This window comes from Lichenostomus cassidix, chromosome 2, assembly GCF_008360975.1.
Source record: "Lichenostomus cassidix isolate B80296 chromosome 2, HeHo_3.0, whole genome shotgun sequence".
Classification (NCBI taxonomy): Eukaryota; Metazoa; Chordata; class Aves; order Passeriformes; family Meliphagidae; genus Lichenostomus; species Lichenostomus cassidix.
Window position 1 is genome coordinate 21,070,717 of NC_139482.1, and position 16,354 is coordinate 21,087,070.

The 16,354-nt window shown below is 38.0% G+C and overlaps 1 protein-coding gene across 5 annotated transcripts in view; it reads right to left on the reverse strand.

Annotated features, from left to right (window-relative positions):
- The window catches only part of ABCB1 (ATP binding cassette subfamily B member 1), a 50,686-nt gene extending 37,951 nt beyond the window's left edge, over nucleotides 1–12,735 (reverse strand). Inside the window, exons 1-3 of one of the 5 annotated variants that reach the window (XM_085050638.1) lie at nucleotides 12,566–12,735; nucleotides 4,070–4,186; nucleotides 2,605–2,798 (exon numbers count right to left, since the gene is read on the reverse strand). The gene's annotated coding sequence lies outside the window, so the exon portion shown is untranslated. Of the gene's footprint in view, nucleotides 1–2,604; nucleotides 2,799–4,069; nucleotides 4,187–11,182; nucleotides 11,300–12,546 lie in introns of all 5 variants that reach the window. The other 4 variants (XM_085050635.1, XM_085050636.1, XM_085050637.1 and 1 more) reach the window with 4 other exon arrangements.
- Between the last annotated feature and the right edge of the window lie 3,619 nt (nucleotides 12,736–16,354).

The window sequence follows — 16,354 nt, forward strand, 5'->3', positions numbered from 1 at the left end:
TTCTTTCACAACTCTTTCACCTTAAAGGGAAAATAGACAGAACTATGAGATCTGTCAGAACTTTCTGTTATCTCACTGCAATGTCTCAATGCTATTGCAGTGCAATCATGATAAGAAAGGGAAATAGAAATAAACCAGAAGTGCAATTTTTACCAGAGTTTCTATTGCCTGCATACAGTAATGCAAAGAAAATGAAAGACACCTGGTTTTATCACACAAGGAGCTGAAGCAACTAAACTGGTATTAAAAACTGGGAAAATTGGGAGAGTACAGTGTTTTACATCTACTTTGTAAGACACAAAATTCTGTAATTATAGCTTTCGTACTTTGTTCAGCCACATAGCTCCACAATTGCATAGAATTTGAAATCAGAGAAGATCACTAAATCATTTTTCTAATGTCTTGTATCTTGAATTTGGCTATAAATCATTCAGATACATCCATGCTAAAACCAGTAATTTAGGTGAGAATAAATAATTTCAGTCTGAAGAGATTAAATCTCTAAAATTAACCAACATCAGAAGAATCTGAGGGGTCACCACTGCACATTACCTGCACCTGAGTATATAAAAAACATGCAGGTGAACATAGTAGCCGATTCACAACCAAAGATGTATGAAATCACCTAGAAACAATGTAGGAGCCAGTCAATCTAATCTGAGGAGAAATACTTTCTCATTCAAAGTCTGGTTTTCCTCTAAATACTTTAGCACGATTTGTAAACCCAGTGTTTGAAGAATACTGTCTTCCCTCAGATCAGTTATTTGGCTAAATCCACAGTTTACCTTCAGCTTTAGCCAATCTTCAATGTCATCAAGGGAGAATTTTCAATTCTATAGGCTGAAAACTTGAAGCATGAAATCTTGTATAGACATTGTCTGTATCCAGCAGACATTGACTAGATGCTAAGTAAAGATGTTTTGAAAGCAGAGCGTCTTAATCATTCAAAAGTTCAAAAAGAAACAAAACATTTATTTTTTTTCCTACTTAGTAGTCACAAAATTTCTCAGAGATGAGGGATTTAAACAGAGATGACCAATCTGTGACCTTTGAGCTATTTAAGGTTCATAAACAATTCAAAATTCCTTCCCAAACCAGTTTGTTATACTATGATTAGAAGAAGCACAGATGCGGTGATAGAGAAACTGCTGAACAATTCAAATGCCTTGTTGCAGAAAAAAAGTAAAAAATGGCTGATAAGTTTTATGAACCTGGACTGTCTGAAGGTCTGCTACATGTCCATCTCAGCCTTATCCAACAGTGGATCAGGGGGATTTTATGACGATAATGACAACTGCAGCTCAAGGAGCTACCTCTATTGAGTTATGTGATAAATGTCTTAAGAGATAAGCCTGTTGAAAGTTCTCTAAAGTGACTCATCAGGTCAGGTAAGTTTGCCTGGCCTAAAGCAAAAACTGTACATGAGGAAAACTTCTCATTTAACACTAAAAACTGCAAGTGATCATAAGTTTGTTACACCTATTGGCTAATTGCTTCTATGCTCCATTTCCCTTCACAGACATTGTTTAGTTGAAGATAGAGCAATACCTCTTGGATATTACTACTTCTGTGAAGCTCTGCATCATCAGATATATTTTCTATGTGAAAATACCTACACATATTGGTAAGGTTTACTCAATCCCCTCATTATTAAGACAGTAGCCAATTTCCCTTTGCCTGACATACATAGTTTTATTGCCCCTGCATTATGGTCACATGCCTTTTTTAGAATTTTGAGCATAAGTACTTTTTCCATGTTTGAAAGATGACCACAGGTCCCTTGAAATATTCTCTCAGCATTAATGCTGTAGACTGAAGCTGTAGACAATTAATTCCTTTCTCCTATGCATTATAAATGGTTTGAATAATCTCTCTTGGGCACTCCAGAACAGTGAGAGATTGCATTGGTATAATAAACTAAACCTTAAATCCTTCTTTAAGTCATTGCTCTTACAGATCATTCACCAGACTTGCCAGTATAGCTCTGTTATTTAATTTGCATTTTGCAGGATTATGACATAATTTTTAAACTGCAGTTAAATTAGGTACACGGATCATCCTGCACTGAACTCACTATTAATTATTTCAGACTGTTTCCATGTATTTAATTATCAAAATTTACTTATCCAACTCCCTCCTTGTGTCAAAATATCTTAGTATTTTACTAACTAACTATCATAAAACAGTTTCTGAAACTGCAGAAAAAGGCATTTGAAAAATAGGGCTCTCATGTTTTGATAAATTTCAGCTACTTATGCGTCTAAAAAATAATTTGTGTTGAGAGTCTGTCATGCCAAAAATCACATATTGGATCTATGCAGTTTTTTAGCTGATGCAGGCCAGCACATGACCAATTGATCCATGGTATTGGAATAAACAGCTGACACAGAAACTTCAATCTAACTTTGATATCAGAGACAAAACATCATGAAATGATGGCATGATGCCTTCAAAACTTGCTAAACAATATCAAGAAAAACTAACCTTTTAATTTATTTATCAATAAAAATAGCAAACAAGACAAGAAACAGAAGCAAACACTTCAAACTCTGCATATATTGTGACCAGAGAAAATCACACAAACTACTTTTTTCTTTTATTTACTTTAAAGATGAAGAGTTGGATCTTCCAATAATCCGCAGGTAGTCAAATGCTGGAAAGGGTTGCAGGAATCCTGTAATGATTCATCAACGACATTCATCCCTAGCATAGATTAGAACATTTGTGAAGAACCTCTGATTTAGGGTACTTGGAGAACTCCTGTTCCATTTTAGCAGCCTCTTTCCTGTTAATCAAGGCTGGAAAAGAACAACATTCTGTAAAGAAATTTTACCAACTTGTCTACCATTCTATCAATGAGAATTGTCCTATATGAAGGGAATTATGGTGCTGTCAGAAACTGACAATTTTGTGTTTCTTGAACTATACTGTATGCTCAGCCACAAGATAATGCCTACTGGATTTGCTGGATATTTTACTTTTCCTGGATGAAGCATGAGAACAAATGAAGTCAATGTAAGCATCAAGCTTCTATTTATGTTTAAAATAAAGTCTATTCTGAAAAGCATGTTTTAAAATTACAAAACTCCACTCCTATTGTCAGATTATTTGATTTGGAGTTAACTGTTTATTCCTATTACTAATGTGCCAGTTTTCAGCTTTACAAACTCAGTCTTGTTTCCAAACACTTAAAAAGTTTTCTGCCTGATTGTTTATGCTTAACCAATAGAAAATCTAAACAAATCTACATATCACTTTGAGAGATATTTTCTGTATGTGAGAAACAACTTTCTTGATGTTCATTTATCGCTGAAGTTATTAAATATGACTCAATGCATTAATGTGTGAGGAGATAACATTTTTCATAATCATTACTTGCAGTATAGTTTCATTCAAAGTTATATTATTACTACAGTTATAACAGAAAAATGCGTTTGACAAAATATAATACAGAACATTGGGGCTTTAAAAACCTTCAGGACTTTATTTCACAAATGAAAAATGATGGGAAAAAGTAAATAAAATTACTTTTTGTGCAGGTGGAAAACATTTTTCCCACTTAGAGCTCAATAAAACATACATAACTACAGACATGTCCGATTTTTCTCCACATAACTTTTCCAGGCAAGGATATGCTTGGTAACACTGTAACAGTACAAGTGATCCTTCCCTCGCTGAGTGGCTTTCATTAGACAACACCTTTAGCCATGCACAAAGAGCTCTTTGTGAACTGAATACACACAGCTTAAAAGTATTCAGCAGTTACTGATTAGCTATACGTTACCATTTCTTGGTAACTTGAATTAATGAAATACTAAACTGACTGCTGGTATACACAGTGCCCTGAATTAAGGAACAGGAAAAGTCTTTGTTAGCCACGAAGTCCTCAGTTAGGTGGGGGAGAGCTGGTTTCTACTGCCCCAGGAATGGATCCTCAGTGGTACTGAATTGCCATCTTCCAAACCCCTGCTTTTCCCTTAGGATTTTTTTTCATGATTATGTTTTTTCTCTTAAACCCTTAACTGCTGATTAACTCCATCTCAATACCTCTGTCTGCAACATTTCTTACCTTGCAGAAGCCCATCTTATCAACTTCTTTGCAGTTCTTGCTCGGAATTAAGCAATTTCCTCAAAAATCTGATACACGGTTACACATCTCTGTCTTGGATCACAGACAGCTGACCTCCTGAGAAAGAAGGAAAGGAGTTTACAAACTCAAATCACAACATATGAAATATATAACAGCATTAATATTATATTTTATACAGAAATAAAAGCTATTAATATTGACTTATTCCCTTGTACAATACTACTCAAAGCCATATTTTATAAACACTTGCATTCTATTCTATACAATTAGAGATGTGAAACATTTAGATTACACAGGAAATTATGAGAATTAAAAACCTCTCATTCAGCTTCTTCCTAGTAATACTGAACTCCAACTTTTCATTTACTTCTATAGCTACAGTCATATGGAAGACATATAATGTCAAAATGCCATCCTGCCCATCCTCCTTCCTTCAGATGACATCAATTATTACATATTACATTCTTGAGAGCTGTTTGAATACTGCATCTCCAGCAAAGATGGAGAACTTTAGACAATCTGAACTACTTGGAGGTTTTTGGATGCCTAACATGAATTGTCCTTGAGATAAGTTAGACCTGTTACCCCTTTCCTATCAACAGCAAATAGGAAGAACTTCTTCCACTTCACTTTGCAGTACTTTCAAAATTTTAATGCTGCTTTACAAGTGTTGTCTGTCCACTTTCAACCAAAAAAAACCCAACTAAAACAAGACCCCAAACCAAAATAAACCCCCTCCCCAAGTTCCTATAATCCTTCTAGGCAGAACTGGTGCTATTGATCTTTGACATTAATATCCTCTGGACACAAACTGTTTCACAGCTTTGGTTTTTTTTAGGAAAGTAGCCCCAAACTAGGGGTTATTTCAATCATAGACAAACATTTTTAATTTCTGTAAGTAATTTGACTTTCTTTTTCTGTAGGGGTATGGAAGTATACTTACTTATTTTATTTCATCTTATATATCGGATTTTGTTACTGTAGTGAAATTACTAAAAATAATCACTTCTTTCAGTTCATCTTATAAGACATTGATTATGGCACTGTGATCATGTTCTGCATGCCAGTCTTTAACCACAGTCAAATTGCTTTGTTCCTCTTTTTATGTTTACTGTAAAACGAATGATTGTGCACTCTGAGGTAAATGTGTCTCTACAGGCAATTTGATACAGTGCAGACACGCGTTCAGAAGCTCCAAACCTTTCAAACAGCCATAACCATAGCCAACAGGGGTAATGTTCCCCCATATCAACCACTTCTGCTTCCAGAAACATCTGCCACATGCCACACTTCTGCCTTACGTGTCAACATCAATGATCCCTGACAACCATCCAGGAAGACTCACCAGGATGTGATAGTTATGATATCAAGATATGTCTGCATGTGATAATTTTGCAAGAAACTGCTTTAAGGAGACTGGGGGAAATAACTCTCACGCCATGCAGGACTTCAGCAATTAGAAAATCAGATTTCACTGTGTTGTGGCCAGCTACATTGTGGCTACAATTGCTGAAAGGGAAATTAGCTGCAGTCATTCTCATGACTCAGACTAGATGCTCTAATGTCTCCTTAATCTATCTGAATCTTCTCTAAACTCCCAATTTCCCTCATTCCATAATGAGTCTTTAATCTTAATTTCCATAAATTCATCACTAGATCGTTAAAATGTACTTTGATTGCAACAAGGTTTATTGCTCCAGTCCCCGACATTACCCTTGCTAAGGGAAAAACAACCTTTCCTCTTACATTTCCCACCGAAACTTGAATTTATTAGATTTTTGCCTTGCAAATCCAGATTTTGGGGTGTTTTTCTTATTTCTTACTCATTTCTAAGTATAAACTTTGTGTAAAAGGGACATCCTAAACAGCAACACAATCAATCAAATTTAAGAAATGCTAATCATGGCCAAACTTATATGAGTAATATTAGTACATTGAGACCTTACTGCCCAAGAAACAGCCTAAAGAACCAATACAAGATATTTAACTAATCAGCAAGCCTCAGAGGTCTTCCTCAATGTTCCTCCCCTTCCCCATGTGGACAGTGAAATCACACGATTTCTTATCTACCTCTGGAACAGAATGGGAGATGAAGGCTGTAGGTCAGAGCCAGAAGGACTGGCAGACGGCTCCAGAAAAAGCTGATTTTCATGGGAATCCCTGAACCACAAAACTTCAAACAATGCTCCAGCACCACACAATGATAATTGAAGGAACAAAGTGACCTCTGCTCATATTCCAGCTTCCTCACCCTTTGCACTCCCGACATCCTCCTTTCTGATTCAGTCCTGAGTCACAACCTCTGTACAGTTTACATTCTGCTTGCATGCAATGAACAGGTGAACCTGTGTGAGGGCCATGATACCAAACGTGATTCCTTGATTTCTTTTTATAGTCAACAATAAAACAGAAATTATTAACAGCTCATCCTGACTGACTAAGCTGTTCAGAGCAGTTCTGTTTCCATACCACCATTCCCTAAGAGCAAATGAGTTTATTAGTATGGAAAATGTCCAAGGAAGCAACCCTCAGCATCTCATTTGAGCACCTAGTCAAACTGAGATACTTCATACTGTAAGAAAAAGTCTATGCTCCTTGTATCCATTGTCCACACCTGGCACACAAGGAATGCTGTTCCAGTAGAAATTAGAGAAACTACGGCCAATATCTTAAGGATCCAAAAATTCTCTGTGGACAAGGCAAGCTCATTAAATACCACAGAGTTCCCTCAATGAGAGCATCCTCTGGGGTTCTTTGAATAGTCAGTACTAAGAAGCAGAACCAAATTTAGAAAATTGATCTCTTTTCAACTACCTCTGGTGAGTATCTATGGGACTTGACATGCAAACAAAGCTTTTTATCTAACCAATAGAGGAAATGACCTGGCAGTGACACCATGTCATGAGCCATTTGCAGAAGACATTACAGCACTTTTTGCGGTGTCTGAGGACAGATATATTGCTAAGTTAACCCACATCCTAAAGACAGATGATTTCTGCAGTGATCATGCATGGCTGGCAATCAGTTCACAAAGACATCCATTGAGTTGGAAGTTATAAGCAGGTGAGACCAGAATCAAGCCAAGTCCTACAACCAAACTGATTTCATGGTATGGTACACACAAGGGAGGAGTATGTATATGCCTAGGTTATTTATGGAACACCTTGGCAACACATTAGCAAAGAAAAATGCTTATTGCTGTATGTGAAAGGACCAGAAGAACTTCTTACACACCAGCTGGATAATAAAATGTGTATATGAAATTGGGTGTTTACAAGAACAAAAATTATTGAAATATGGTCCTTCATTTTGTTCCAAATATATATGTGACAAAATCTTTCTGAATACTGGTGTGGTGCATTGTTTCACAAGACAGACTTAACACCTTCTTCCCGTATAGATTTCTACCTATATTCATATTCCAAGTAAACGGAACTATTCAAGTGTGGCAGGTCTCTCAGGGAAAGCACATGTACATGTTTCCTTAAGTCATAAAAATGAAGCTAAGTCTAAGTCATCATGAGTGCATGGTCCTTTCATGCACTAAGGTTTGGATGGTGTTATCACACTTAATTTGTTACGGAGTTCACCTTGTTCCATTAAATCTGGCGCCAGAACTGACAACTTCCCCTCTTTCACAAGAGGGTGAAGCCAGGCAGGCAGAATAATGCTTACCTCAAGATTTCATAGTAAAATGTTGCCCATAAATATTTTAACCCCAAGAAAGGTAAAAGTTATCTTCTTTCTTTTTATATGCCACCACAATGGTAGTCATCAAAATATCCTTTGTGCTACCACAATATTCATAATAGTGGCAATCCTGATAATGGTAAACTAAGTAAACTGATCTCCTCCCAAGAGATCACATGGAGACAGATAAGGACTTGATTGTCATGCCATATCAGATGACTCATACATACATTACTGTTAAATCATTATAGGAAATAGAGGAAAAGAATAATTACATTGCTCACCTATAAAAATCCCCTTGTTTTTCATATATATTTATACGAATACATGGAAAAAGAGAGGGGTGACCAACAGAAAAGGAGAAACATATATGCATATCTTCTACATCAGCAAAATATGAGTAGAAATAAGGGCAAAAGTTACCAAATGTTACCCCTGGTGTGCCTCACTTTTGATCAAGGTGTACAATACTAGTCTAATGGTGTGTGAGAGCCCAATCTAATTTTTATTTATTCCTCAACGTATGTTATACGTGAGGTGAAAAGGTTACCTTAGTGTGGCTAGCACAGGTTTTTCCCATGAGAATTTTTCTTGTGTTTTATAAATAAAGATAAAGTTTGGATGTTATTGGAACAGTGTACCATAACTTGGACAGTGCAGGCCTGGCCAATCAGGCCTGGGGGAAGGCTTCTGACTGACCAATCTGGGTGACTTTTGAAAACTCTATATATATGATGAAATCAAAACAATAAAGGTCATTCCTTCTTGCCACTGAGAACTAGTGCCTTCATTACTCTGCTAGCTGCTCAACAGCGACACCTTAGGGTCTGGGTATGTGCTGGGGGCTCTGTCCCCCGAGAGGCTTCGCCGGGCAGCGATCCCGAGACAGGACGCTTCCACTGCTGAGCTGCAAGCAGCCTCCCCCTTGCTGGTGGGGCAGATCCCCGGATGCCCGGGGAAAAAGCGCGCGGATAAGGTGCGCGGGAAGGCATGCTATAGGAGGGCCAAGCACATCAAAGCAGCTAGCTGCGTTACAACGAGGCCATTTTCTTTGGGCTTTTTGGAGGGAGCAGGGGTTCGCCCGGAGGGTCAGCTCTGCCGCCCTCGCCCCCTTCGCATTTTCCTCCGCTCTTTCCCTGGCTGTCCAGTCTGCCCGTGTCCTGCTCTGCTTCGCTGCTTGCCCGAGGCAGCTCCGTCGCCGCGACAGCCTCGTGCTCGCTGCTTCCTCGACGACGGAGCCACTGTCACCGCCTGCACCCAGCCCGGAGCTGTCGCCGCCTGCACCCTGCCTGCACCCAGCCCGGAGATGTCGCCGCCTGCACCCTGCCGTGCTCCGACCCTGAGTCCCGTTCTGAGCCTCGAGTCCCGTTCCTGCTCTTCCGCCCCGGGAGCCACGCAGACTCTCGCAGTTCGCAGCGCACACTCCATCTGCCAAACTCTAACCGACGGGGCGCCCGGGGTACAGCGGGAGCGATTTGTCTGGTATTCTCTTTCTCTCTCTGTCCCTCTTCGTTCCTTTTCCTGTCTCCCTTGGGTAGGAACACTTACCCTTTCTTTACCAATAAACAGTTTCAGATATAATATTGTCGCGTTTGCACTTCTTTTTTTTTTTTTTTTTTGTCCGAGAAATCCATTAAAAGAATCCCTCCCGAATCCCACTTTAAGAGCGGAACGGGACACTGTGTTTAAAAGCAGATCTCAGATTCTGATTGCTAGCTTTACCTTTATAGTTTCTACAGTGAACCATTTACTAACGTGAAGACAGACTCTGAAAGCTACACTGTACAAGTGGGTTTCTGCACACTCAGAAAGGCCTTTCACTTCAATACCAGTCGCCCAGAACACAACTGTCAGCTATACATACAAGGGTCTAAAGGAAACTCCGACCACAGCAATAATGAAAATTCAGGTTAAACTGACAACAAAATAGGCTTTTATGACCCATTTATGCAGTTAAAACCAAAACAGTGGTAAAAAAAGAACACAGCCCACTGGTTACTCTTGCTTGGGTCACACTGCTCCTAAAATGTGGGAGATTATTGTAAAGCAACTGATCTGACTGCACAGCAAGCAAGAGTATTTGCTTAAAATTTGAAGTCACTGAGTTCAGAAACTTGTAAAATGCAGCTTTCAGGACTAAAGGATTAGCTGCTTTTTTTAACTAGTAAGGATTGAACAGCCTTAGAATGGAGTATGACTATCAGCTGCACTGCAGGAGCAATTTGCTGTAAGAAATGTAGTAAGTAGATGTCACGGAACAGTTATCTGAGCAATGAAAGGAGATCTGGCTAGCAGTGCTATGAGAGTCTAAAATAATATAAATCCTGGGGAAGTTGATGGCATGGGCATCTGGGAATGTATCTGATTAAATAGCACCAGAGTGGCTTTCAAGTAGCACTGGTACGAGAGTTAAGGCAGCAGGATTAATTATGGGACCTGTGAATCCAGCACAACTACAATGGAAAGAGTTGCAAATTCAGCTTCAGCAGGTATAGACAAGGAAAATGGACAAGGTAATGAAGATAAGAAAGAATACACAGAAATCCCAGTCCTGTGGATCTGACAAAAGGTCTGCACACTGTAGACATTAAATACTGCAATTTTCAGAAATATGGTATTAAATGACCCACAGCCTCTATTTAAAAATAAAGATCAAAAGGAACAGCAAAGGGAAAACAGTCTTCAGTGCAGGTTTAGCTCCTTATATAAAAGGAGGTGGTAATGGTAACTGCAAAATATCTTTGGAGAACACGATAAAAACTTCCTTTACCAGACACCAATGAAACTTCAGGAAAGTAACATGGTAAAATTGGAGAAAAAGAGGCAAAGATATGGGAAAAGGGTATAGAATGCATAAATTCCTTGCTGGCTCATTTTGTCAAGATAATGAAAAACCATGAGGAGAAATGAAAACTGTAGAAAATAATAGGCCCCTCTCAGCGAAGCCCTCAGACATCATCTCTTCCTCCCAAAAACAAAGACTGGAGACATTCTGCTATCTACTTGCCCCGGTCTAGTGGTAAAATTACAATATAACCAATGGAAATGGCCAATAACAATATTAGTACTGGGTGGTCAAGGAAAGAACACTACCACTAGTGTTGTCATGTTAATTGATACTGTAATGTCAGTAACCACTCTTCAACAACTATTTGTTCCAGCTACAACTCAAGAAAGACAAAAAATGACAAAACTTGTATTATATACATGAAAGGATGTTCGAGTACCTGTATTAAGATCTCTGCCTACAGTTAAATAGCTGCCAAGTTCAGGAGCTCCTTCCAAATATAGGAGCAGGAGGATCCCTCTTAGGAACACCAGGGAATTATTGGCACAGCCTTGTTGAAACAAAATGGATTAGCTGCAGGTTTTGCTACGGATGTTTGTGAAATTGGGCCTGACCAGTGGGAGTGAGGGTGGAGTGATTCCTGCAAGTCACTGATGCTTTGTTACTAAGAATCCGGAGGAAGTTAAAACAGTGGATATTTGGGTAACTGAATTTCCTCAAGTTTCATGTATCTGTAAGTTAAAATGTAAAAAAATAGAAATTGTGTTTTATTGGCAGAGGAAGGGCTCCAATCCACCATTACAAGTTTACTGGAAATCAAGACCTTAGTACAGAAACCTAGTATTTTAACATCCTATTAGTCCAGGGCTAAAAGCAAAAGAAAAAAAAACCAAAAGTGGGGTTTTAACACTAAATAAGGTAGCCACCTCTCAGGTTGCTTGCAGTGGAAACAAGACTGAAATTTGTGTAACACTAAGCAGAATACTTCACTGATTTTTTGTTACTGACTTAGCCAATGCATTCTTTGCAATTGCATGAGCAGAGCAAAGCAGGTAACAAGAAATGTTTACCACTGGGAGAAAGCAATGTTGTTTTCTCCATGTACCTCAAGATTTTCAAACCAAACATATGTATGAAATTACCATCAGAATGTGTTATACCATACATGAATGATGTGCCAGTACATGGAAGAACTGAACTGAAAGTTTGGGAACATACTCAAGCATTACTTGTCAGCATTACTTAGAACATAGTGTTTAAAAGTAACCATGACAAAAATCAGGTACAATCTGAAGTGAAATATATGGTAATAGTTTTAGGTGGAAGGAATGGTGATGCTGGGATCAGCAAAGGATAGAATTGACTATGAGAGACCATGCAAGTAAAAATTGTATTAAATTTTCTTCTTGAGTTGCTTACATTTTTGTGAGAATTATATTTGCAGAAATGAGTAAACCACTAATCAAATTAGTGAAGAAATCTGAAAAACAAGAACAGGAAGAAAAAAAAAAGGAAGTAAAAGTGCACTAGTTCAAAATCTTGTCTTTACATGTCCTTTATTGTAAACTGTTTCATGTTCAGCTGGCCACTACCGATCTACACATTGCTATTTAAAGAATAGAGAAATAAAATGCTTTTGCTTTGAAATTCTTAGGACTTGTGGGTAAAAAACTCTATTCCATATTAAAAAAGTCTATTCCATATATTAGCATTAGTACAGGAAATTAGCTTTGGGTATACATTACTAGAGGCTGTTTTGCAGTACATATAACACATGCTCCATTAAAGTACATATCACACAAACTCCACTAAAGTACATAATCAGTGGAAAAGTACAAACTGGATATGTATCAAACTGAGGCTAGCTGGATACACATTGGCTTTTATAAAATAAGAGCTTTCTGCAGAATATGAAAAGATTTTATCACTAGTTCTATAGGGCTTTTAACCACTGGAACAGAACATAAGTGCACTTTACCTGTTTATATGTCTCTCACCAGATAAAAGCTCTGTTATTGACTTCGTGCCACAGGTTATTCAATGTGGTTGACAAATGGCTCCCGTTTTTATCAAAAGGATGGAAAATCCTCTATTAGATATGCTGGGAAAAATAAAAAGAGCTGTCTGTCTTCACTCTGCACAAGCAACAGAGCTACAAGCTCTGCTAATGATGTTAAAAGAGAAACCCAAAGGAAATGACACAGTTTCATACTTAGTTTCAGAGCGGATATATCAAGCTTTAACTATTTGGCTACCAAACCAGAATAAAAACTACCTGCAAACACAGAAAGGAAATCTGATAGCCTCTTAATCATGGAAAGGGAATCCTGTATATTGGTTTTAAAAAAGCAGAGAGAAAAAAAAACATGCAGGTCATGTAAAAGCCTACCAAAAGGAAACATACGGAGGCAGCAATATTGGAATAGCCAAGCACATACCCTTGCCAAGGTTGTGGTGGTCCCAGTAGACTTGACATTTGAAGAAACAGCCAGCTTGCAAACAAACCAAAGAAAACTATCAAAAGCAAGGTATGAAAAGATAGAGCAACTTTACAACATGGAAATGAGGAAATTGAGGGGTGATTACTATGGAAGCTGGTAGACAGGAGAAACACAGAGAGTGTAGTGTGGCCAGGTAAAAGCCACTTGTAGATAATGAGCACTATGTAAACTTTAAGTAGATTTGTTTTAATAGGTTCATGAGCAAGATCATGCAGGAGGTGCTTGAATGCAAAATGGAGTATTTGGAGGTAGCTAATTGGACAAACACAAAGACAGATGAGTACATAATTGCTTAGTTTGTGCTGTGGTGAATACCCCCACTAGGAGAAAAATAAAACATTAGAGAATTCACGAACCATTGGTGCCATGGTTTAATTCCAGATGGCAACTAAGTACCACACAACCACTTGCTTTCTCACTCTCCACCCAGTGGGATGAGGAGCAGAACTGGAAAAAAGTAAAAACGGGTAGGAAAGGTTTAAAAACTGAAGCAAAGTAAAATATAACAACAACAGCACCAGCAACAAAAATAACAGCAGTAGTAGTAGTAGTAGCAGCAGCAATATTAATGAAACAGAGAGACAGAGACAAAACCCAGGAGAAAAAAGCGATGCACAGTACAATTACTCAGCACTCACTGACCGATACTCAGCCTGTCCCTGAGCTGCAATTGGCTAGAAGTTGCTCCCAGCCAATTTCCCCTCTTTATATGATGTTGTGTGGTATGAAATAGTCCTTCAGCCATCTCGAGTCAGCTGTCCTGACTGCTCTCCCCCCGCCCCCAGCTTCTGGTGCAGCTCTTCACTGGAAAAACATGAGACACTAACAAGCCCTTGACTTAGGGGAAGCACTACCTAGCAACAACCAAAACATCAGTGGGAAACGTCAGATAAAAATGAACTCTGTCCCAGGACAACAGGCTAGGATACCTTAATCCCACATACCATGCAAAGTGGGAGTAAGTATGGTTTCCTGATTCTAGATCCACTGACAAAGTGGGTTGAGGTAGTTCAGTAAAGAAAGCTACAGCCAAGTGCACCACCATGCAGGCATTTATCATTGTATTTTCCAGATGCAATTTAAATCAATAAATTTGTTTGAGACAAGAAATATATATTCCAGGGCAAATCATCATGGAATTATGTGGAAGCCTGTGAAGAAAAGAAAGGCTCCATGATACTGTGAACTTGGAATTCAAGGTAAATTGAATGGTCCAGTGGGACTATATAGATAGCACTAAGCCAAAAGGTGAAAAATTACAGAAAGGTCTGTGATATTGCATCATCTTGTCATCGTAATGACCTGAGAGCACAGCTGCCCACAAGTTCATGTGATTTAGAGCTATGCCTGGGAGAAAAAAAGTCTGCCTAGTGTTTTAACTGAAGAATGGCTACTGACCCAATCTAAACACATGGAAAGAGATTAATGTTGCTATAGCAACTCAGATGGGAAGGAATGCTCAATGAACAATTAAACAAACAAAAATGAATCACTACTTTGCAGAATGGCAAGGAGGATGGAAAGTAATGATGCATATTTTCCACACAAGTTTACAGTCTAAACTGTAAATAGGATGAACTAGCTACAATTATAAACAAAGCAGGATCTTATGTATATCAAGAAAAACTCATAAATGGAAAATAGCCTAAGTAGTTCCAGTTTCAATTTTAACTATAGCAAAGTAAATAAGCTAACAAAAGCAAGAATGTTATAAATGTTGCCATGAAAATTTAAGAGTACATAAATGAAATCTCACCAGAATTACTGCCACCAGAAAAGCTTCTAAAAGAAGCAGCATAAATTAATTATTAAGTTTTGTCTGAGTGATGTTTGCCTGGTTTTATTTTTATTATTAATTAGGTTCAAAATTGTGAATATTTGCTTGCATAACAAGGGAAGCACCAAGCACCCTGCTCTTTGTTGACAACGCACCTTACCTGTAGTGACAATAGAAAACTCTTTTGTACCAAACGTAATGAAAACATTATATACATGTCCCCACTACTTTAAAATTGTGGGAAACAAATGTGAGGGCTAAACAACGCCATCCATGTTTGATGATGCCCAAATAAAGTAGTGATTTTAATGAATGTCTCTGATTTTAAGGGAATGTATTATGGAGGTTTGAAGCAGCATACAAATTTAACTTGCATATTTTATTTCTACTTATTTGGCTAAATATCGAAGCAATGCACAATAATTGTGATGGAACCTGGACAACCTCAGCAACTGAAATTGAGTAGAAAACACCAGAGATGGTCAAACAAAGGGTGAAAGACAGAAGTGAAGTAGAAACCCAAATTAAAAAAAAAAAAAGGTCAAACTTGTTTACTTCACAGAGTCTTGTTCTTCATGTGGTTTACTTTTTTAACCAAAGATTCCAGTTGAGAGACAATTCAAAATTTTTGGGTATACAAATACTACACAGTAGCAACAAATTAATAGAGTACATATTACTGTGAACAAAGCATTTATTCTGACTTTTCCAAGGCAGAACAGATATACTGCTTTTATTAAAGGGTCATTGCAACATTGATCCAGAAATGGATCAATGAATACAACAAACCAAGAGTGTTCATGGATACCATTTTAAAGGAAGTAGAAATTAATACTGGATTTTTGAACACCATTTATGTAGAAATTTTGACTTGTGAGTTATCAAAACTGGAGCATATTATATGCAACATTCAAATCCTATGAAATAAAAATACATATAAATAAATATTTGCATGTTATTTACCTGAGCTTTAACAATGTCACATGGGAACAAAAATGTGGATAGAAGTAGCAAAAATAATAGTTTTAGGGAAAGAAAAGCACAGGAAGTAGAAAGTGCTTTTAACATTGTTAAACTACTAATAACGTTAGATTCTTCAAGCAGTAATCACCACCACACAAGTTATGGGACAATCAGAGTGTGGGATGGCCCATATTTCAACTACTGAAATGGTACAGAGCTGTAATTTTAGGAGAAATTAAGGTGAAGATGCTATACTGAAGAAGGCATCAAGATGATTTTAAAACAGCACATGCACAACCTGCATTGCTTTTGCCTGAAGAGATCTATCAATCACTTCACAGAAGGTAAGGGGCATTACTGATGGGGAATCAACAGATTCAGAAAGGCATGGTAAGAAAAGGGGTTCTAGTCACTGAGTCCTGTCCCACAGGAAGGTAGTCTGAAGAAGGCCCCACAATGGAAACAGAGTATTGCTCCTAGAGTAGCAATAGCTACTTGTGTGTGGATCCAAATAGTTAATGGTTCTAGGATCTATGACAGCAGAT